General features: G+C 41.0%; 1 pseudogene; it reads right to left on the bottom strand.

Annotated features, from left to right (window-relative positions):
- Positions 1–1,146: 1,146 nt before the first annotated feature.
- Positions 1,147–1,464, bottom strand: LOC146798914 (thioredoxin pseudogene; annotated as a pseudogene).
- Between the last annotated feature and the right edge of the window lie 22,811 nt (positions 1,465–24,275).

The raw sequence follows: 24,275 nt of genomic DNA on the forward strand, positions 1-24,275 counted from the left end.
TTAAATCAATAGCTTGTCCAAACAGCGGGTGACTCTATGGATCTGGAACATGTTGGCAATGAAGCCCCAGCAGTTAACGTCCGCCAGAGTGAAGTCATGTAGGAGATGGACCTAATTTATTAAGTCCTCTCCAAGGCCCATTTTTAGCACTACATGAAAAGGTATGGCCATTACACCCGGTCCAATGCCTTCACTTTTACTGACTTGAGGGTAGGATATTTTATCTGACATGCGATTCCAGTCACTGGAAGCCAACAGCCATGGAGCTCGGCCATTTCAGAACATGGTCAGTGCCCCTGCACACCTGCTTGCAGTATAAAAGACATGTGACAAGCAGTCGCAGTCCGTGCAGGTAAGTGTGGTGTGGCAGGGTAGGGGTGAGGCAGGGGTGGGGTTAGAAGTTGACATACAAAAGGGTAGTGAATATGAGATAAATAAAACCACTTACCTTGCGCTCGCCGCAATTATTTATTTATTTTATGTTTACTATCCCACCATATGCCGACTTCCAACCCCCTCCCCACACGCCCCCATCACGCTTACCTGCACGGCACTTCGGTGGTAGCAAGCCTGTGGAACATTTCTTACTTTATGCCATTTTGACACTTTGCCCTTTACTTTCACTGACCTGAGGGGAAGCAAAGATTATTATCAGAGGTGTAGTGTCAGTCATGGAACTCTGGGCCAATTTGGAATGCGTTCAGCCTCCTCCACACTCACTTCCTTTTTTTTTTGTTTAAAGTGTACATACTTATTTTATTTTCCTTTATTATCTGAATATCAGGTATAAAAGAGCATGTTGCACTTTGATGCTTGGTGCCGATAAGGTATCAAGATGAAAAAAAGCTCTAGCAAAGGAAATTACAAAGCGAAGCACACACCATATTCTGAGGCAGTACAGAGGAGACAGTGAAAGACCCCTAGAACACAACACAACATTGGGTAGCTGCTAGCTCCTACTGTAAACAAATGATAATTTACATGAAGCAGTAAGATTCTGGGATCAAGCCAATAAATGCATCCTGAGAGCTACATAAGTTTACTACATGGGCAGTTCTGCTTGAGGCTCTCCTGTATTTCTACGCATCACTTGTTAAGTCTTTGATCAAAATCCTCAAGATATAATGTAGAAACACGAAGTTCAAATCACCTTACATTTTTCACTTTTTCTTCCAGAGTTGGTTGATTTGGTCCTGAAATGTATTCAATCTTCTGGCCGTTCTTGTAGAAATGGAATGTCGACATGCACTTAATATCGCAGTGTTGTGCAAAGTCCTAGGCATCATCCACATCCACTTTTAGGAAGACTTCTTCCGGGTAATCATTGCTTAGTTTTTCAAAGAAGGGTGCAATCATTTTGCATGGTCCACACCACGTAGCTGTAAAGTCGACCACCACCAATTTGCCACCTTCACTCTTCAAGGCTTCATTAAATTCATCCAGATTGCAGATGTGGTGCAACATCTTGAATGCAGGCTAACTGACATTGAACAAGACTTCCACACTCACTTCCAGTGTAAAAGAATTTGCCTGGTCACTAAGGCAGAGCATTAGTGGATCATATTAGCTCAAATTACATCGCTTACATTTACAATGGTGGTGACAGTCGTGCAGTTCAATTTTACTATTGATGTTTGAAAGTTTCTGTTAATTACATTAAAGTTGATAAACGTTACAAAATGAGAAACACTGCTCTAATAAGTAAAAAGGTGACAATAATAAAGAAAGTATGTGATCAAGATGTTATCTACTCCTACTGACTATGAACTCCCGATTCAATTAGAAAGACTCAATGGGGCATATCATCAAGCGGCAGCGATAATTATCGCTGGCCGCACTCAGCGTGAAATATGTTATCGCCGGCTATCGCTGGTAATTATTGCCATGGTAGCGCTGTATTAACAATGCATAGCGCAATGGCGATAATTATTCCAGCGATAGCGTGTTTTCCATGAAACATCGCTGGTTTTTCAGCGATGTTCCATGGAAAACTGCATAATTATACCTAAGTCAGCATTTTTGCAGACGTTAGCTTTTGGCGAAAACCGTGGTTTTCACTCAAAAATAACGTCCGCAAAAATGCGTGGGCCTAATTGTAAATATCGCAATGTGCACATCAGCGATAATTTACAAGGAGTACTGCCCAGTGAAGCCCCCTTTGCATTCATTAGAGATGCAAAGCGAGGCGTCGGGAAAACGGGTGCTAACATGCGCTAATGCATGTTAGCATACCCTTGTAGATAGGGAGATGTCATTTTTGCCGTATTTTTGGCTTTTAAAGCCAAAAAAGTGGCGAAATGGGCCTTGATAATATGCCCCTGCATCCATTGTCTTTGACATTGCACATACTAGTGAATCTGTGGCACCTGGAGGCACAGAACTTTCAATTAATGAAGTTAACTCCAAGACTTCGAAGATCAACAAGAATTCTACAACTTTACATACCTCAGTCGATGTGACAGAGGTCACATCACTGGGTAGCAGAAAAGGGTAACCTGAAGGAATGGACAAATGACATACTCACTGAATATATAAAGCCAGGGAACAGTGAGCTGCAGGAATTTTCACCTAATACAGGAGGCAAAGACTTGACTACACTTGAAAGAGTGTCTACGGAAGGACCACTACTCTCATTAGTGACTGCTATGTTATGTTAACTTAATATGTTAACTTAAATTAGATTTATCATGGTAGAACTTAAAAGTTTAAACAAACGTGTTCTCTTTGTACAAGGAATATGCCCCATGGGTAATAGCGTGTATATTAATATGAATAGACATGTTCTGAACCTGGGAAATGTGTTTTGCCAGCCGGAAGAGAGCAATAGTTCCCAGCTTATTTAAAACACGATTAATAAGCAAATTGAATATAACATTATCAGTCTGGACATGATATTCTCAGATAATGACACAGCCATGTGAATGAGTGACAGAGGGCTCAGGCAAATCACTTTCTTTACACATGAAGAAAATAAGGAAGAACATGGTTCAATAGTCTACTTTTTTAGATAAGAGCACACACATGAATGGGCAACCTAAACTTAACATTAAACTGCCGTGTGTGATAAAGAAAGTAACATTAAATACATTAAAGTTTTTTGGATGACTACAAAACTGACTACGAATTATATTTGTATAAACAAAGCAAGAAAAATACATAAAGATAACATTTCTAGTCAGTCAATAAGTCTTTATTCGTCCAATATAGGCCATAAAAGCACATGTAAAACACAATTATAATTTGATACGATGCTTTATACCTGTACATAAAAACGATCCGTGACACAATATAAAAACCTACAATAGTAATGGTACTTGAACATTTTTGATAACCCAGTGAATTTTAACTCTTTGCCAGGTAAGCCAATTATAGACGTTGGAGGAAATTTGGATATTGTAAAAGAGCGGGGTGATATGCAAAATCTCAGGGTATACAATACGGAAACTGCTAAAATGTGAAAGGCCAAATTTGAGGCACAGAGACTGAATCATGTACCCATTTCAAAAACAGAACACAGCTACAGGCAATTGTGATGGGAAGAGCAAAGCTAGGGAAATAATCAAATTAATAGAAACTATACCTAAGAGAGCTTGTAATGTAAAGATGCAGACCGATAGACCCAAAAGGCCAAACATGAACAAAATGATTGGTAGCATTCTCGTAGTAATAAAGAATAATAGCGTCTCTTCTTGGCATCATTAATACCCAGGCCCAGATTCTCAAAGGTTCAGCCTCCAGTTAGCGTTAATTTTTCAATGCAAATCCGACACTAAACCTGTTTTGGGATTTACAAACCAGCGATAATTGCAATTAGCCTTGGTTTGTATGTAAACGTAATACATAGCAGCATGAAATACCCTGCTATCTCACAGGGGAATACCAGGACGGGTTCCCTAAGCAAGCGCCGGGAAACCCACAGCGGGTAGCTGTGCGCTATATAAGCTCAACTACATACATGAAACACTGCTGTGCATTACTTTGCATCAAGGGGGTGTTACATGTGTGGTATATGGGCATTCCCATGCAACCACCCAGGCTTTTTGATGCTAAATCCTATTCACTAAAATTGGCTGAAAAGGTTTAGCACCAAAAATGAAAGCCTTTGAAAACAGGCGTTAAACCGAGAATTTTTTTCATTTTTCTGTGCTTTTCCAACGTTACATGCTTGCTGCACTGTACAGAACACATTCAAAGTAGGAACAGCTTTTAAACTTTTTTAGGCACTTTATTTTGCCCTGGAGGGGTACCTTTCCTGTACAAAACCTATGCTAGACTCAGGTACGCACCCTATTGCTATGGCAATAAGGATTGTGTCTGGTGCATTGCAGCTGAACTAAGCGCCGGGACTACGGAGAAGAGGAGAGTGCCATATCTCTGTGAATATGGCGCTCTCCTGCTCTCTCCCTCTGTCACGCAATACAGCACAGTGGTGCTGGTCTGTGTTGCCTGACACCTTTCAGAAACTGGGCCCCTGGTTATACGTTAAGGGCTATATACCAATCCCTGTGCATTATCACACCTCCCTGGCTTTCTCTTGATAGAATATGGCAGAGGGAATGGGAGGAAGAAAGAGGTCTTAAGTCCTGGCATAAGCATTGCAGGTGCACCTGTACCAGAGTCTGGAGAGATTTCTATAAATAATCCAGGCCAAACATATTAAAGGCTAGCATTCAATAATAGTGCAAATGCATTTAGACAACAGAAACTAAAAGATATTTCTCCTTTATTATTCCTGAAGTTACCTATTAAGTTTTTGTGGCAGACGTGTTTCTGTAGGTGTGACTAAACTGTTCTTCCAGCTTTAAAACACTTGGCGGTCTAGTTACTAAGATTTAATGCCGTGTTTGTGTCACTAAAGTGAAGCAAAACTATGTTCTTTGTTAACCTATTTACTTTCCAGTGTAAAACCTGTTTTACGCTTGAAAATAACTTGAAAGTAACACAAAGCGGCACATAGCACCAAGCGGGTAAACCATGGGGGGTGTATGGGCATTCCCATGCAACCGCCCAAGCTTTCTGACGCTAAGCCCTATTTACTTAAAAGAGTAGTCAAGGTTTAGCAACCGAAAACAGCGCCCATTTCAGGTAGGCGATATGAATGAGAAATGCTTTTGTTTCTCCTTTCTTTTCCAAATTTGCATTTGTGCTGCACTGTGCAACATTCAGGCAATGTGGAAAAAGGTTTGTATAGTATTTTGCACTGGAATGGAATCCTTCCTATACAAATCCTATGCTAGACTTATGGAGACTCCCTTGCACTATGGTGCAAAGGTGTGTCTGCGGCGCATAGCCGCACATTTCTGTACCGGCGTTAGGGAAAGGGAGGAGAATGCCATGTTTCTATCAGAAAGCACCACTTGCCATCCGAGTTTTCAGTAGATTACTTTAATAATCACCAAATTGATCAAGGTCAGACTCAAAAAACAATGTTCTCAACAAAGTTCTTGATTTACGTGTGTTAATGTTGATTAGTATTGCTGTGCATCAACTCAGGAAACTGAGTCTTGCGCTGCATAATAGAGTAATCATTAAGTAACATTGATCTTACATTTTGTTGATGTCCTATTCTTTTGTGTTTTTTTCTGAATTACCTCTCTAAAAAATTTTTTTAGGTTTAGCAGTGGTTCACGGGTGGTCTGGACAAAAGTGCATGTGGCTGAATGTGATGCTCTGAATTTACATGTGGACATAGTATCTTCTTGTAACCAACAAAGGTAAGAGTGTGCCTAAAGCTTAAAGAAACCAGGAATTGGATTGGGCATTTGGTGCAGTTTATATAGTGCTCTACCCAAGACAGAAATAAGCAAATACTGCAGGATTTGGGAACTAAGTTGCAAGGGGTGTAATTGTTTATACTGAAAACAAAAAACTCCAAAGCATTGATGTTGTAGTCGAGGATCTCACTTTGGAAAATGCAGAGTATCTTCAGTGGGCTGGGGATTTGACGTGGACCTGGATAATGTATGGATTCCTTAAGAGAGTACGCCTAAGGAACAAAAGGTGTCAGTTGAGTGAACAATGGAGGATAATTGAACTGTACGAAGAATGGGCTCTGACATGACCATGACTTGGGATGGTCAAAGCATATGCAGTCATTGGTCATGACACAATGAGGACATGTGAACTAACCTGGCCACAACAGGAGTCCATATGAATACACAATAGAGTGCTGTCCTTACAACATTCCCATCGCTAGAGCAATATACCATCCAAGCATAGAATATCTCTTGAGGGAGCAAAGTAGTTAAAAATAACCAAATGGGTTTGAAACTAATCTGAACCTGGTACATGCATAGCCAATACCCATCTTGTGGGTCTGAAAAAAAGCCTTATTAAGCATATATTTATGCCCTTTTAAGGGGCAGACAATTAATGAGGAGAGATATGACAGAGGCTTCAGTAATCTGGATATGACATACAATGCATATAAATCTACTTCATTATAAATGTTCCTGCATTTACGCACTGAAAATATGAGTTTTGCTATGCACTCAAGCAACAGTACTCTCCCAGACTGCCATTAATTTTATAGAAATATTTGCTTGATATGGAAAGGCAAGGCAAACAGTATAGCCAATTTTAGCCATTTTTAAAAGACATTTTGATTATATTTCAGTTCTTTCTGCTGTAAATAAAGTGCTGCTAATGCTTGATTGAAACTAAGAGCTGCATAATACAGTAGATGTCTGCATTGAATGTTTAACCCATTGAGGAGCCCTTGACCTCCTGGCCATGTGCATTGCTCCTACCCATGGCTGCTGTCTAGCTCCATAAAAATGGGAGTCTGCTCGTAGACCTCAAAGCCCCCTGTTCGGAGGACTGCTTGGCCTGCCAGATTACTGGGACAGTTCTGACAAAGCCTAAATTATTAGTACATTTTAATTTGATTGGTTATTGTTATAATTATTTTTCATTGGTTTAATTGGGTTTTGTAGTTAACTTTCCTTGGTTACCTGATATTTGCTTTTCCCTCTCCTCCCACTCCTTCTGTATTTCTCACTCCCGCCAGTGTCCCGCTCCCTGCCCGCCTGCCTCCTTGACAGCACCTCCCAGGACTACTTATGGAGGCCACTGCTTCACCGCACTGCTCGCATGCTGAAGGTGTGCCAAATGCAAGCCAGTGTGTGCCTATCTGTGCCTGAACCATGCCCAGTACCAGGACCCCTGGCCCTTCTACCCCATCAAGCTATACCGCATCAAACTTCAGAGCCCAGGTGCGTGGACGCACCAACAACCACTTCTGCCGCACATCCCCACATACCACCAAATGATCATTCTCTTGCCATCACTGCCACTTCACCTGCAGCACCGAAGCAACCAAATCCACCAGAAACACCTCTAACGCACTCACATCCTCCACGTCAACCGAGACCACCACAACACAACAATGCATTCTACTCAATGCTCGTTCACTCAGCAAACACGCCACGGAGATCTGAGACACGATCTCTTCCCTCACCCCAGACGTCATCTTCCTCACAGAAACCTGGCTAAACCCTGCCTCCGCTCTAGACATTGCCATTCCTGAAGGCTGCAAGATAACACACCTTGGCCAAACCAACACACATGTGGGGGGAATCACCATCATCTACAGGGACACCATCTGATGCACGACATTCCCTGACAACCCGACACCAATAATGGAACACCTCAACTTCCAACTCCACACAGACGGAAAAAGCAGCATCTGATACACTCTTGCCTACAGGACCTTATCCCAGTTTCTGCAACGCCATACCGGAGCTCATCGCCCTGCTAACAATTGACTCCAAGCACTACATCTTCTTAGGGGATCTCAAATTCCACCTCGATGACCCCAGCAATGCCAACACCACCGACCTCCTGGAAAGCACAAGCAACATTGTCCTAAAGCAACTGGTCACCGACCCCACACACATTGCAGAACATACACTCAACCCCATCTTTGTTTCCTGTGACACGCTCTGCTCCCACCACCCAGACTCTACCTGCAGCCCATAACAAGCAGCAAAGATGTTCTTCGAGTGGATCACAGAATGAGCCAATGCTATCACTCCCACCAAGACAGTTAAGGCCACAGAACCAACCAAAAGAGCTAGCTGGTTCACTGAGGAGCAGAAGCCCATCAAATGCACATGCAGACAACTTGAAAGCAATCACCTCAGCATCACCACCTCCTGAAAGAAACCAAAAAGAATGCCATGGCACACCGCATCAAAGCTAGAGCAAACAACAGCAAAGTACTCTTCACCATCGTGAAGGAATTCACCAATCCCGCAGCCACCGAGAACAACATCACTCCCTCACAGGAACTCACAGAAACTGTACAACAACCTCGCTGACTTCTTCCATGAGAAGATCTCAGCCATCTACCAAAACATCCCTCTGCCGCCAACTGCATCAATAAGTTCACATCCATGAACCCAAACACCTTCTCACCCACTGGAACCGGTTCACCATGCAATACAGTATCTTCATCATGAACATCTTGTGCTCAGGAGCACCCACAGACCCATGCCACCACCATTTCTTCAAACTCCTATGCAAGACAATTGGCAATGAGCTCAGGAAGGTCCTCAGTACCTCTATCACCAAGGTCTCCTTCCCTGAGAACTGGAAACACGCTGAAGTGAGGCCCCTCCTGAAAAAACCATCTGCCGACCTAGTCGAATTAAAGAACTACTGGCCCATCTCACTGCTCCCCTACCCAGCAAATTCCTAGAGAAAGTGAACAACCAGCAACTCACTCAACACCTAGAAGACCAACCCCTCCCAATCCAGATTTTTAATTAACAACAGTGCCAAGAAAGCCCTGATTGCAGCCACTGACGGCATCAGAGCCCTCAGAGACAGCAGTGAAACAGCAGACCTCATCCTCCTGCACCGGTCTTCCGCGTTTCACACTGTCATCCACTACGTCCTGATCAACAGACTCCACCACATCAAGATCCAAGGAAATGCCCTCCAATGGGTTGCTTCATACCTCACTGGCAAGACCCAAAGAATACGTCTCCCACCATTCATCTCAGAGCCCAAGAAGATCATCTGTGGAGTCTTCCAAGGATCATCCTTCTGTCTGACCCTCTTCAACGAAAAAAACAAAAGGGGAGTAGAGAGGTACTACTTAACAACAGTAGTGGAGGTGGATACGTCCTCCTTCAGTAACTTATAAACCATAAAGATCCACCCTCAGAACAGGTTTTAAAAAGAATATCTTAAATGTCCTCCCGGGTAGTGTGTGTTTTCTACGATGGTAGAAAAGGAACACACAGTGTTGTTAAAATACCCCTCACACACCAAAAGGGCCCTTGGTGTCATGCTTCATCATAGGGGTCTTCCCGCCCCTCTATGGGACGGGGCGTGCTACAACCTATAACTACGTGGGAGCACCTTTTGGTTTGTGAAAAACGACTATGTGTTTTGTAAGGGAGTGAGTGCAAGGGTCAGGGGTGGATGGGTAGGTGAGGTTAAAAAATACCTGGCTCGTCGGTTTTGAAAAAATCTTTAATATACCTGTGAGATGGTATTAGTAAAAGTAAGGGGGTGGAGGTAGATATGCCTCAATGAGCTGTGCCTCCTAGGTGTGTCAACATGTTTCGAAGCTCCCCATGCTTCTTTATCAGGATTAGAATGATCCCTATCTACACTCACGATTCAATATGTACTGCAAAATTATGCTAATAGTCACAAGAGTTATAGTGCATTTCGATTCCCAATGCACTAGTTGGATACCTGATTAAGTATCATGAATTAGTTCATCTGAAATAAAGAAAGGAGGTACAAGTATTTTAATGCGCGACATATAATATAGCCAGCCATGGTGAACTTAAATATACCTGCAATAAAGAAGTGAAATGAGTGACCATGTATGTCTTTATCATTAATCTTAGTGCAGTTCAATGGTGGCGTGTCCCGCTGAAGTAGTAGGAGGAAAAAGAGACAGACAAAGACACACATACATTAAACATAAAGCACACACACTATGTCAAAGCATCAGGTCTCGCGATCCCTAGGGTTGGGTTAAAAGATGCATTTTTAAAAAAGGGGGGGTGTTGGTTAGTTTCTGAATGGAAGGAGCATAGTGATGGAAAAGAGTAGACCTACTCAAATTGAGAGGTAAAATTGACTGTAACGGGGTGCCTGTCTTCGCAACCTAGAGAGAAACATATATATGCAAAGACATCAGTACCCGTAAAGGGTACTTCGGCGTACCATCGTACTGACCGGTCAGAGGTGATCCCCGGCTATGCCGTACTCACTGTTACTGGGTCACTGCCCCGTTGTGTCTGGCCTCCCCGTGGCTCCGCTGGACAATGGAGCCTTATGGGCGGGGGGTTTAAATACGATCGTTAATTGGATTTCCCGTTGTGGCGGGAATCGCGGATAGCAAACACCTACGCGAGTTAAAGGGTTGAGAGGCTGGAGTGCTAACCCGCAGTATATCCCAATGCGGTTTCCGGTTTGTCAGTCATCCAGATGCAGAGTACGCGTCAATACGCGTGAGGAGTGAAGGGGGGCGCGTAGAGCGCTGTGAGTACGGAGCGGGTGCACACGTGATGACGTGTGCACCGGAAAAAGAGGGCGCTGGATTGATGAAAAATATGAAAATTAAATAAAGCGAAGGTGTGTTATTGTCTTAGTACATCATTATCAGACTGGGTCGCTGGTCTTAATCCATAAAAACGGTAAATCAAATGGAAAAAGGACACGAAAAACGGGGAATGGCCCATCAGTAAACTGAGGGTAATGGGGACAAAATAATGGGGGTGATACAAAAACCCTTTCAGGATAATCGAATAGAAGGGAAGCTCATTAAATCAAGCCACATCAAGATGAAGGACTTATTGGCTAATTATTAGTGTACTACAGCTAGTACCAAGGTAATAGGTGCACGAAGGTAGTCTTGCTGGGCAGCTTAGCCTAGTGGGTAAAGGCATGTGGAATTATTTTTCAACACAATGCGGGTGGTTGAGGGAATCTTAAATGGGCGGTTCATGAGAATTGGTTCCACGGTATATCGTTGTTGAGCCCTTCGACGTGTGTACCCAAGCGGAATACCAATCTTTGTTCTTTCTCAAAGAGGTCAGTTTCACTATTCACTTGCTCAATGCCAGTCCACTTCAGATCATTTGTTCCATGATGTCCCTCTTCAACACCTACATGGACCCATTGGTCACACCATCAGATCACATGTATTCAAAATCATCTCCTATGCTGATGACACTCAGCTCATCCTCTCACTGTACCAGGACCCCTCCACCACAAAAGCTAACTTCCACAGGTGCTTAACATGATTAACAGTGCAGACTGGATGAAGAATAACTGTCTCAAACACAACACAGACAAGACAGAAGTCCTCATCTTTGGGAACAACACCTCACAATGAAACAACACATAGTGGTCTGCAAAGCTTGGCACTCCCCCCCCACCCAACAGACCATGCCCGCAACTTCGGCATCATCCTGTATAGCAAGCTTTCCATGAAGAAACAAGTCCATGCAGTCTCATTCGTCTGCTTCAACACTCTTCGCATGCTCTGCAAGATCTTGAGGTGGCTCTTGACTAACACCAGATAGACCGTCATGCAGACTTTCGTCACCAGCAGACTGGACTACGAAAACACACTTTACATAGGAATCACAGCATGCCTCCTGAAAAGACTCCAGACAATACAGAACTTAGCAGCAAGATTCATACTCGACCTCCCCAGAAGGACCCACATCACACCCCTTCTCAAGAAGCTACATTGGCTCCCAATTCATCAGAGATTCCAGTCCCAGATGTTGACCCATGCCTAAAAGGCGCTGCACAATGGAGGGCCAGCACACATCAACAAAAGCCTGACCTTCCACCAACCAGCCAGACACTGTCAATCAGCCTCCCTCTCCATCGCAGACACCCCATGGATCTGCCAAGCCCCATGGATCCGTGAAGCCAACAGCAGAGGACGCTTCTTCTCACACCTGGAAGCCAAAGCCAGAAACAACCTTCCTCTGCAGCTCAGAACTTCTCCATTGCTCCAGCAATTCAGAAGAGATCTAAAGACCTGAATGTTTAAATGAGCAAACCTCCATGCAGCAACCAATGGCTCCAGTGCCTTGAGACCCTCACAGGTGATTTGCTGCGCTCTATAAATGATTGATTGATTGAGGCATTCTGCTGCCATTTAAAGCCATATCATCAAGCAAGATTGCTGAACATAGATCCCAAGCCTGCACTAAAAATTTGAGTTCGCTAGAGCAACCCCACAGATGTGGTTTAAAGGCCTGGGAGAAAAGTGTCTGCATGTGAAGTAATTTCCACTCCAGTGTTGAACCAATCCAACTAGGATAAATACTTCAAAGTTTCATCCTCATGTTTCTTCACACACTCATTTCTCCAGATCTGAGCACGTACCATTCTGCAAATACAAACACTACCACTCAGGCACAGATGACATGAAGGAGCCCTTTTCTCACATCAGAACCAGTTCAGTAATGGGCAGCAACCATAGAGAAAGATGACAGGCATTTAACCGTCAACATACACAGTGCAAAGATAATAAAAATGGGAGCGAGAAATATGAGTAATAGTTATTCAAAACGTCGGAAATGAACCAGCTATCACAGATCACTGAACAAACAACAATAGGGGGCATATTTATGTTGTATTGCCTTTGTGCCATACAATGGGGTGCAAGAGCACTGCAAATCTTGAGTTTGAATTACGAAGCCACACAAGCCCATCTTGTGTGGCATTGCGTGGATTGGTAAATCTAGAGTAACGCAACACAGACCAAATCACAGTGTTGAGTTACTCTGCCCCAGCGAGGCGGCCCATGGGTGGAGTTTGGGTGTTCCACATATTCACCACAAATTTTAGCTCATTATGCGCACACATAAAAAGAGGAAAATACATCAGGGGATTGTTTTTGTTGATGAAGGTGTCCCTTCCTGCACAAAACCAATCCTGCTTAAAATGCAGGCTCCCTTGCACTATTGTGCAAGGGAGCCGGCATTGGCCCTAGGCAGCACATTGTGCACCAGTGCGGGTAAATGACAAGAATGTGCCATATATTATTAAGTATGGCACATTCCTGCCCTTTCTCTATCACACAGTGCAGCAAAGGGACTTATGCTGTGTGGTTATTTGTTAAATATACCCCCATTTGTCTAGAAAATCCTTAGAGAGGATTGAGTGGAGTTACTGTGTAAGCCACACATATGGTGGAAGAGGAGGAAAGGGCTAATTGCAGCCTATATGCTGCATACATATGATTTCCACTGCCAATGAATTATGCTCTCATTATGAGTCTTCAACAGCATGATCCAGCGGAAGCGTACTTATCACTAATGTTTTTGTCTTATCTACTTAATCTACACTTATTTAATCCTCCAACAATATGGGCCCTTTACAATTAGATGACCAATTCAATCTTATTTACCAAAGAGGCAATGATCCTCTTATAAATTTTGGCGCCACTGATGGGAGGGGTGGAAATTACACTAACTAAACTCACTGATAGCTGTCCAATGAGGACCATTAATTGACAGCCAACTCTCAATTCAGAAATTAAATTTAGATACATCACTCTCAAAACCATACTGTAGATATAAAGAATATCAACTGGAAGTGCCAACCTCCTAAAGAAGTTAGGACGAGTAAGATTTATACTAACCAATCACTGCAGTCGCTACACAGAATAAAAGAAGCAACACCTGATGTTATGTCAGGGCTTGTTGACTCTCTGTACAATGCATCTAAATCATCAATAGGAGTCAACAATACTCAAATAGTAGACTCAGACAAATGTTAAAATATCGATTATTGCAATAAGGATGCAAAGATTGTAATACTCAGCAATTATTTCAGCAGCTCAGTCACAAATATAACAGCTTTAATGACAATACCAATCATTTAAGAAGGTGTTTCAAATGAAGAATAGCCACAGAATTTACAGAGTTCGACTAACATATAGGCAGAAGGATGGCTCGTAGACTAACAGCTAAATTTTTAAGGGAATGGAAAGAATCCATTAAGGCCTACTAAGGGCTAGTGCATTAGCATAAAGATTCAAAGAAAGTTTTGCATAAAGTTCAGTCTATATGCCACTGACTGTAGCATCTGCGAGACAATCCAAAGTTAGCAAAGAGTTAAAAAATTAAATAGCATCCAAACCCATCTAAGTCCGTAATGCAATGTAGCATGCCTCTGAAGAAAGAAGTCTGTGTAGTGTCTGTGTAAAAAGCAAAAGAAATCTGCACGTCTTCGGTGCCCCTCCTTTTGGATTTCTTCTTTTATAAGTTCTTTGGTAAAGTCCTAGTAGCGTAACATCACAACACCATCAGAAGACCATCACATGGTCATTTCATGTCACCTACAAAGATTGAAATATCAAGCTAATTTTTCATGCTTGTCATGAGAAACAAAACTTTGCATTTTCACATAGGATCAACCTTGCAAAAAACAAATGCAAAGTTGCAGTTTACTGTCACAGCTCAAATTCTGTTCCCACAGGGACATTACACTGTGAGCCTTCGAAGAGTAATGAAAATATGTCAAGGAACAGGAGTATACAGAGCAAACAAGTTACATTACACTTGCAAAGAACAATCCATTGTATTAAATTTGGGGAAAGGTAAATACCAGTGAAATAGCATCTTAAAGAAGAAAGGCCTTTAAGTTAGCATTGAATGGTTAAATCAAATGAGCTTTAACTCTACCTTAAATGTAATGAAATTTTTAAAAAATTACATAAAAATGTATACATTTTCACAAGTATTTTAATATGAAATGTTTAATGCTAAAATATCCTACTTACTCAAATGTTTTACATTAATCTCATAAATGCACATTTTCCAAATTTCAAAAAGTTTGAATTTTTTGGGAATGTTTTCATATTCCATAACATCTCTAATAATATTTGCACCCATTTTTCTAAATGATGCATATTAACAATAGGCACCACATCACTAAGCCATTTCATTTTAGCAAAAACCTCCATTTATAAGCATTAGTTTCATTTGTACAACTTTGTTTCTATGTATTATTATTATTCTACGTATGTTTTCTTCATCTAATTTTTAAAAGTATATTTTTAAGATGATTCTACTACACTAGTCTCTGTTTCATGTATCCCTATCTATTGTGTGTAATAAAAAAGTTCAAACTTTGTGTGTAATCTAGCTATACATTTGTTGTGTATTATAATTTTCAAAATCTCACTGTATCAATCATCGGCCTAGGTTTGTCAGTAGAGAGGTTTATACTTGAAACATTTTGCAAAGCCTGAGAGGATAATTTTAACAACTGTGGACTTGCTAACCCTTATTCTCATGGCTGTGGACAGGGACATATTTATTCGAGGGGTTCAGCATCCACATATATTTTACAAGGAGAAGCCCCCAGAGGCTAGAGGGCATTTTCTTCTTTAATACAAGGGCATTTGTAGGGGGGAGGTAACCCCCAAGCTCATGGGGTCCTTCAGAGAGAGTTGGAAAGAACTACTGGTAGCAAATGTAAATTAGGAACAAGTGATATATTTCTGTGATATGCCCATATTTATAAGTTTTGTTGTGCCTAAGCCAGGATCAGAGTTCAAAGTTCCAGACTCTGTGATTAACAAAATAGTCATTAATCTGGCCTTTACATCTAGAAAAAAACATAACCATTGAGCTGCAACGAGTGCAATGAGCCAATCAATTATCAGAGGATAGGTGCAAAAGCTGCTGAAAGCCAATGAAAACTGTGTTGAAAAAGCTGCCCTTCCAAGTTCATAGAGCGTGTTTTCTCTAATACCAACAACAAAGTATTGGGGTGAGAAACACAGCGCGTACAGAAGGTTACATCATGCAAGGAGCAGTAAAGGGAAACAGCTTTTACAACATGGCCATTTTTTTTTACAGAGGTTTATATAGTGCGAACTTGACCCGAATCGGGTATCAGAGTGCTTTACATAGCACCAGTTGCATTACATGAGGACACATTCATTTTGTTAGGCACGGCACATTACCTTTACAATGCGTCCATTGCAACACATATGCCTTTACCATGCTTGTCTTTACTATGCAATATTTTACCACAAATATGCCTTTACCACGTATGCTTTTAAAACAAAAATGTAAGAATTTTGCAGGTAAGTGCACTATGTATATATATATATATATATACATATATATAGAAAAGCGATAGTATCCCTGCACCTCCACAGCAATGGCGAACAGAGACGCGGACCCAGCGAAATTAGGTTAGATGGAGTTTATTGTTCTTTAACCTCGAACCTGACGCGTTTCGGGCTACGAAAGCCCTTGCTCACAAGTCAGTTTGAAGCATGCTCATCATTGTTTTTAAATACTTCACCGTGATTAGAGTGCTGACATCACATGATGTATAAACATAGAAGACACACTGCAAAACGTAACTGTTGTTAATAGTCTGCTTTCTAACATGGACTGCTTAAATGCGTAAATGCTGATTCTGGAGTCAATTCATTAGATAACACAATTGTACAGTACTAATAATGTATATAAATAGTTCTAAAACCTATAAATAATATTAATAAATAGAGTTTTTATAAAATGTCTATATAAAAACACCTTTAGTAACAATTGTATATATCGTGATTTAAAACCAAAAGATTTGTTAAAACAATGCAACAATTTCAATTGGTTAGAACTAAGTTTCAAAAATTGAAAATATCCTCATGACTCCATGTTTTATATAACTGCTTCAATGCTGCATATTTGTTGCCCATTTAGTTTATCTGTCAACAGACCAATCGTAGCAGTGTCATTTATACGGATAAAAAGTGCTAATAAACTGATCCAAAGTGGATCGTCATAAAGTGCTAGTGCAAAAATAGAAATGTGCCAAATACATAATCAATAATATGTGTAAGCAACCCTAAAAAACATCAAGGTAAAAGACAGTTAAAAACCCACATTCAACAAAGTTAAAAACCGGGCTAAAATCTGACTAAAACCAGTAGATGCTTTCAATAATATATACGTAGTGGAAAAAACAAACAATCATGTTTGGCTATCTTGGAAGAACTGTACATTGTCTGAAATAGAAGATGAATATCGACATTACACAAACTTTAATAACTCAATAAGTGAATAAGAGACTGCACAACTCACTGTGTGCCTAAAATCAATTGTCAAGCCACGTGTAGCTATCGTAAGACCCAATGTAAGTTACAGAAAATGATACATTTCATCTGTATTGTTTAATCCATTGGGAGTCTTACTGTCAAATTCTATAATCATTTTGGATTCTAGTTGTCTTAGTCTCTTCTCTCTATTGCCTCCCCGTCGTAATTTGGGTACATTCGCCACTACAAAATATTTTAGACAGTTTAAATCATTGTTGTGCACCAGCTTAAAATGCCTAGCCACTGGGTAAGATGAATCGTTGTTAACTATGGCACGTAGGTGTTGTAGGATTCTGACGTGCACCTGCAGCTTCGTGCTTCCCACATATCTGAGACCACAGGTGCACGTCAGAACATACACTGCAAACTCTGTCTTGCAGTTGAATCTACCCAAAATTTTAGTAGTGTAGGGGCTAAAGGGAGTAGAGTATGAGTCGGTATTCACTCCAAATCTACATGCTCTACACGAAGAACACTTAACAAACCCTTGCTTGGGTTGTAACCAGTGCTTTGCAACCGCAAGTTCTGGAAATGGTTTCGCGATCTGAGTTTTCATGGAAGGGCCCTTCCTATGAGTGATCGTAGGTCGTGAAGATAACATGGGGGCTAGAACCCCATCAGTCAGAACAATTTGCCAGTTTCGTTTGACAATTGACCTGATCTGTCTTTCTTGTCTGTTAAATGTTGTAATCAATCTTGGAGCGTTGTTTACGGTATCAATGGCCACCAGTTGGTCTTTAGGGGATAGAAGTGTTGTTCTCGGTATTGTTTCTACTTTACCAACTGCTTCATTGAGGATTTTATCATTGTATCCTCTCATGCGGAATCTGCTTAGTGCTTCCTGTTTACATATTTCGTAGTCTTCAGGAGTACTACAGATACGTTTAAGGCGTGTAAGCTCCCCTAGGGGTATGCTTGTGATGGTGTGGTGTGGATGTGCGCTGCTGGCGTGTAAAGTGGTGTTCCCTGCTGTTGTTTTCCTATGTAGGGAGGTGGCCAGCTGGTTATTTTTGACATAAATTTTTACATCTAAGAAATCAATTTGCGTCTTGCTCAAATGTGATGTAAACTTAAGATTATAGCTGTTACAATTGATTTTGTCAATAAAATCCTTTGCACTTTTTTCATCCCCTTTCCAAATGATAAAAACATCATCAATATACCGCCACCACTGAATCACATGGGTACGGTATTCATCTTGGAATAAGCATTTGAGGACCTGCTCTTCCCACCAACCTACATGCAAACATGCATAGCTGGGGGAAAAGCAGGCCCCCATAGCTACGCCTCTCTTCTGTATAAACACTTCATTACCAAATAAAAAGAAGTTGTTAAACAAACACCACGAAGCAAGGTCTACCAACATTTTGTTGTGATTATACATTTCTAATGGTCTTTTTCCCAAAAAATGTGCTAGGGCGTTTAGGCCTATTTTGTGTTCAATACTGGTATAGAGCGACTCTATATCCAATGAAATGTTTAATGCTAAAATATCCTACTTACTCAAATGTTTTACATTAATCTCATAAATGCACATTTTCCAAATTTCAAAAAGTTTGAATTTTTTGGGAATGTTTTCATATTCCATAACATCTCTAATAATATTTGCACCCATTTTTCTAAATGATGCATATTAACAATAGGCACCACATCACTAAGCCATTTCATTTTAGCAAAAACCTCCATTTATAAGCATTAGTTTCATTTGTACAACTTTGTTTCTATGTATTATTATTATTCTACGTATGTTTTCTTCATCTAATTTTTAAAAGTATATTTTTAAGATGATTCTACTACACTAGTCTCTGTTTCATGTATCCCTATCTATTGTGTGTAATAAAAAAGTTCAAACTTTGTGTGTAATCTAGCTATACATTTGTTGTGTATTATAATTTTCAAAATCTCACTGTATCAATCATCGGCCTAGGTTTGTCAGTAGAGAGGTTTATACTTGAAACATTTTGCAAAGCCTGAGAGGATAATTTTAACAACTGTGGACTTGCTAACCCTTATTCTCATGGCTGTGGACAGGGACATATTTATTCGAGGGGTTCAGCATCCACATATATTTTACAAGGAGAAGCCCCCAGAGGCTAGAGGGCATTTTCTTCTTTAATACAAGGGCATTTGTAGGGGGGAGGTAACCCCCAAGCTCATGGGGTCCTTCAGAGAGAGTTGGAAAGAACTAATGGTAGCAAATGTAAATTAGGAACAAGTGATATATTTCTGTGATATGCCCATATTTATAAGTTTTGTTGTGCCTAAGCCAGGATCAGAGTTCAAAGTTCCAGACTCTGTGATTAACAAAATAGTCATTAATCTGGCCTTTACATCTAGAAAAAAACATAACCATTGAGCTGCAACGAGTGCAATGAGCCAATCAATTATCAGAGGATAGGTGCAAAAGCTGCTGAAAGCCAATGAAAACTGTGTTGAAAAAGCTGCCCTTCCAAGTTCATAGAGCGTGTTTTCTCTAATACCAACAACAAAGTATTGGGGTGAGAAACACAGCGCGTACAGAAGGTTACATCATGCAAGGAGCAGTAAAGGGAAACAGCTTTTACAACATGGCCATTTTTTTTTACAGAGGTTTATATAGTGCGAACTTGACCCGAATCGGGTATCAGAGTGCTTTACATAGCACCAGTTGCATTACATGAGGACACATTCATTTTGTTAGGCACGGCACATTACCTTTACAATGCGTCCATTGCAACACATATGCCTTTACCATGCTTGTCTTTACTATGCAATATTTTACCACAAATATGCCTTTACCACGTATGCTTTTAAAACAAAAATGTAAGAATTTTGCAGGTAAGTGCACTATGTATATATATATTCACTGAAAAAACCATAGGTTTCACACATGTTATAGTTAGTGGAAATTTTACTGATAAAAAACCAATGAAATTGCCCCGTTATAGTTAGCGCAGGCAACTATAACTCACGCGACCGCAATCCTCTGCTGATGACATATGTGTCTTTATGAAAAAAAAATATTTGTAATATATGTATAGCTAAAAATGTATGGAAGAAGACATGGGCAAATAAGTGTCTAAATACAGTATTAGCATCAGCAGAGGATTGTGGTCGCGTGAGTTATAGTTGCCTGCGCTAACTATAACGGGGCAATTTCATTGGTTTTTTATCAGTAAAATTTCCACTAACTATAACATGTGTGAAACCTATGGTTTTTTCAGTGAATTTGCAAGGTTTTTTAAATGCTAATTCCTAACTATAACGTGTGTGAAACCTATGGTTTTTTCAGTGAATTAGTACGGTTTTTTAAATGCTAAGTTTTTTTCCCTTATAATAAGCCCTGTACATTTGGTGGCCTACGGCCACCAAAAGCACAGGGGGTGGGGTAAGTGTGGATAGTGTTTTTTTCCATTGTAATAAGCCCAGCACATTTGGTGGCCTTCGGCCACCAAAAGCACAGGGGGTGGGGTAAGTGTGGATAGTGTTTTTTTTATTTTTATTTTTTTACCGTACGCTTACCGTAAGCGTACGGTAAGCGTACCCCGCGAAATTGCCGAAAAAAAAATAAAACCGTTTTTGCACTTGGGGGATGTTTGGGGACTCCCTCAACATGACTATGTGGGAGGGAGTTGTCAAAACAGCCCCTTTACATGTTTTTGGGCTTCCGATTTTAAAAATCTCTCTCAGTGCGAGAGACAAAATGGCGGCCGCCGCTTCCTGGTTTCGGCCGATTCGAATGTTTACTAAGATCTAAGAGCCAATCAGAATCGCGCTCGCGCACGCCACCGTACGCTTACCGTAAGCGTACGGTAAGCGTACCGTAAGCTGGCTCAGATATATATATTGATTTAAAGGCTATTTTCTCAGAATCTACTGAACAGATTTACACCAAACCTACAAAAGGCACTTCCTTGACCTAGGGACTACCTCTCTGCCAAATTTTGAGTAATTCTGTTCAGCCATTCGGGCTGTAGCTCGTTCTAAAGGTCCTATGGAAAAATGCATGGGAAAAACGCGTTTTGGGACCCCCCTTTTATCTCAGCCCCCGCTTGACGAATCCCCCCGAGACTTTCAGGGTAGGAGCGGAGCGTAGCGCCCCACCTATTTTGAGAAATTCGCGAGGATTCGTCGACCGGCGCCAAAGTTATTCAAAATAGAATGTTGAGGTTTTCCTATGGAAACGTGGTCCTAACTATAACTACCTACTGGCTATCGCCAGTAGGTAATATATATACATATATATATATATATATATATATATATATATATATATATATATATATATATATATATATCCAAAAGCAAAACAGCTCCTACTGGAACGCTGGGATCCTCGAAGGGTGGCGTATGCTCCGGTGGAGCGATCCGGAAAGGCAATCCAAAGATACAAAAGTCTCGTAAATACGCTCTCAGGAAGGAAAGGCAAACACAGTATTCCCAATAACCAGTTTAATGCACACGACGCGTTTTGGCAAAAGCCTTGTTCACGTGTGAGGTGCTGTCAGAATCACACACTGATAAAGTTTGTCACGTTCCAAAAGAGAAATAAACATAGGACAATTTACACAGTGTAGAATACAAGCACGGCGGCCATTATTGAATGGGTAAAATACCCTACTGTGTATAAGGAAACAAAACCATCCCCTGGCATAAGGTTCAGATATATTCAAAATTGTTCATTTATACAGAGACCGAACCAACTAAATGTGGCCTGGGGAAGGAAAAACCAAATTAAAAGACAATGAATATGCACATGTGTTGAAAGTATTCAATTGCAACTAATAAAGCCCAGGTAGGTATGCAAGGCTGGACGTGGTGTTCACATAGTGTGCCTCAATTAAACATATAACCTCTGTACAATGTTCTGCAAAATAACGAAGTAGGTACATGAATGTACCACTCGAAACCAGATAAGGCAAATGTATGTGGCCGAACATGACAGAAGTGATAACAAATTAAATACAAGGTATGTATAGTTGTCGAATACAGTCCATGACTTATGTGGTAAAGTACGTGGTAATGCAAAAGTAGACACCTAGTGTGTAAAAGTGTGACAGGGCCAGTCCATGTTTACAAGATTCTGACAGCACCTCACACGTGAACAAGGCATTAAACTGGTTATTGGGAATACTGTGTTTGCCTTTCCTTCCTGAGAGCGTATTTACGGGACTTTTGTATCTTTGGATATATATATATATATATATATATATATATATATATATATATTAACTTAAAAAGCCATAGGTTTTACACATGTTATAGTTAGGTGGACATTTCACTCGTAAAAAACCAATGAAATTCCCCCGTTATAGTTAGTTCAGATAACTATAACTCGTGCGCCTGCAATCCAGTGCTCATGACACATATTTCATCACTCATGACATGGTCAGTGGCATCACTCATGACATCACTGATGACATCGGTCGCACGAGTTATAGTTATCTGAACTAACTATAACGGTGGAATTTCATTAGTTTTTTACTAGTGAAATGTCCACCTAACTATAACATGCGTGAAACCTATGGTTTTTTAAGGGAATTTGCAAGGTTTTTAAAATGCTAATTCCTAACTATAACGTGTGTGAAACCTATGGTTTTTTAAGTGAATTTGTACGTTTTTTTAAATGCTAATTTTTATTTATTTATTTATTTTTTGGGTTTTTCACCGTGCGCGCACCCCGCGATTTAAAAAAAAAAAAAAAAAAAATGTTTTTTCACCCTTCGGGGTCCTTTAGGGACCCCTTGACAAAGGCTAGGGGGTCAGGAACTCTCTACTCTGCCCCCTTTTCACGTTTGCCACCTCTCTTTTTCACTCAACATTGACTGATATGTAACCACCAATCAGAATTACGCTCGCGCACGTTAGGGTGCGCGCACGGTGCACGGCTATAGATTTTATGTGCTTTAACTGCAATTTTCTCAGGAACTACTCAACAGATTGACTCCATATATGCAAAAGGCACTTCCCTGACCTGAGGACTACCTGTCTGCCAAATTTCAAGTAATTCTGTTCAGCTGTTCGGGCTGTACCTTCGACTAAAGGTCCTATGGGAAAATGCATGGGGAAAACGCGTTTTGGAACCCCCCTTTTTTCTCAGCCCCCGCTTGACGAATCACCCCGAGACTTTCAAGGTAGGAGCTGAACGGAGCGCCCCATTAGTTTTGAAAATTTCGCGAGGATTCGTCAACCGGCGCCAAAGTTATTCAAAATAGAATTTTCAGATTTCCTATGGAAACACGATCCTAACTATAACTATCTACTGGCGACCGCCAGTAGATAATATATATATTTATATATAAACGTTGTTTGTGCCAATAAACCGCATTTGAAGAGCGAACTCGAGTGGGCTGGAGTCTATCCATGCTGCGAGGCAGGCGTGTGGGAGTGATATATATATATATATATATATATATATATATATATATATATATATATATATATATATATATATATATATATATATATATATCAATGCTCTTGAGGTTTGCCACACATGTAGGAAGCACTCGGACAGCAGGTAAAGTTAACCTCTCAACCTTTAATTATCGGTACAGACGGACTTGACATGCAAGAAAACGAGCAGTCCCAACGCTTTGCCTTACGCATTTCGAGTTAATCTCTTCTTCAGAGGCTGGACGTCGACGGCCGCAACCGCGGACACTCCCCCACACAATTATATTGGCACTATGACACACCCAAAGTAAAGTAAGATGTTTCTAAAATGGTGGCTAAGCGTTGGGACTGCTCGTTTTCTTGCATGTCAAGTCCGTCTGTACCGATAATTAAAGGTTGAGAGGTTAACCTTACCTGCTGTCAGAGTGCTTCCTACATGTGTGGCAAACCTCAAGAGCATTGATCTATAGGCGGCAGCCCAGCCGCTAGGAATGCACCACCCTACGAAGAATGGGGGCCGCTGAGGACTTGTCTTTACTCGTCTTCCTGTGGGACAACAGGCTGTGGATTAGGACGAACTGGCAAGCGAGGAGCTCATGCGGAGCCTTGACAAATGGCAGATAAATAAAGCACTGATTCACGGCGAAGTAAGTGGACTCTCATTCCCATAAGGCAGCAAACATGGAACCCATTTGGGCGGCCCATCGAGGGCGTGTCATAGTGCCAATATAATTGTGGGGGAGTGTCCGCGGTTGCGGCCGTCGACGTCCAGCCTCTGAAGAAGAGATTA

The sequence above is a fragment of the Triturus cristatus genome, chromosome 9 (genome assembly GCF_964204655.1).
Source record: "Triturus cristatus chromosome 9, aTriCri1.1, whole genome shotgun sequence".
NCBI classification, from domain to species: Eukaryota; Metazoa; Chordata; class Amphibia; order Caudata; family Salamandridae; genus Triturus; species Triturus cristatus.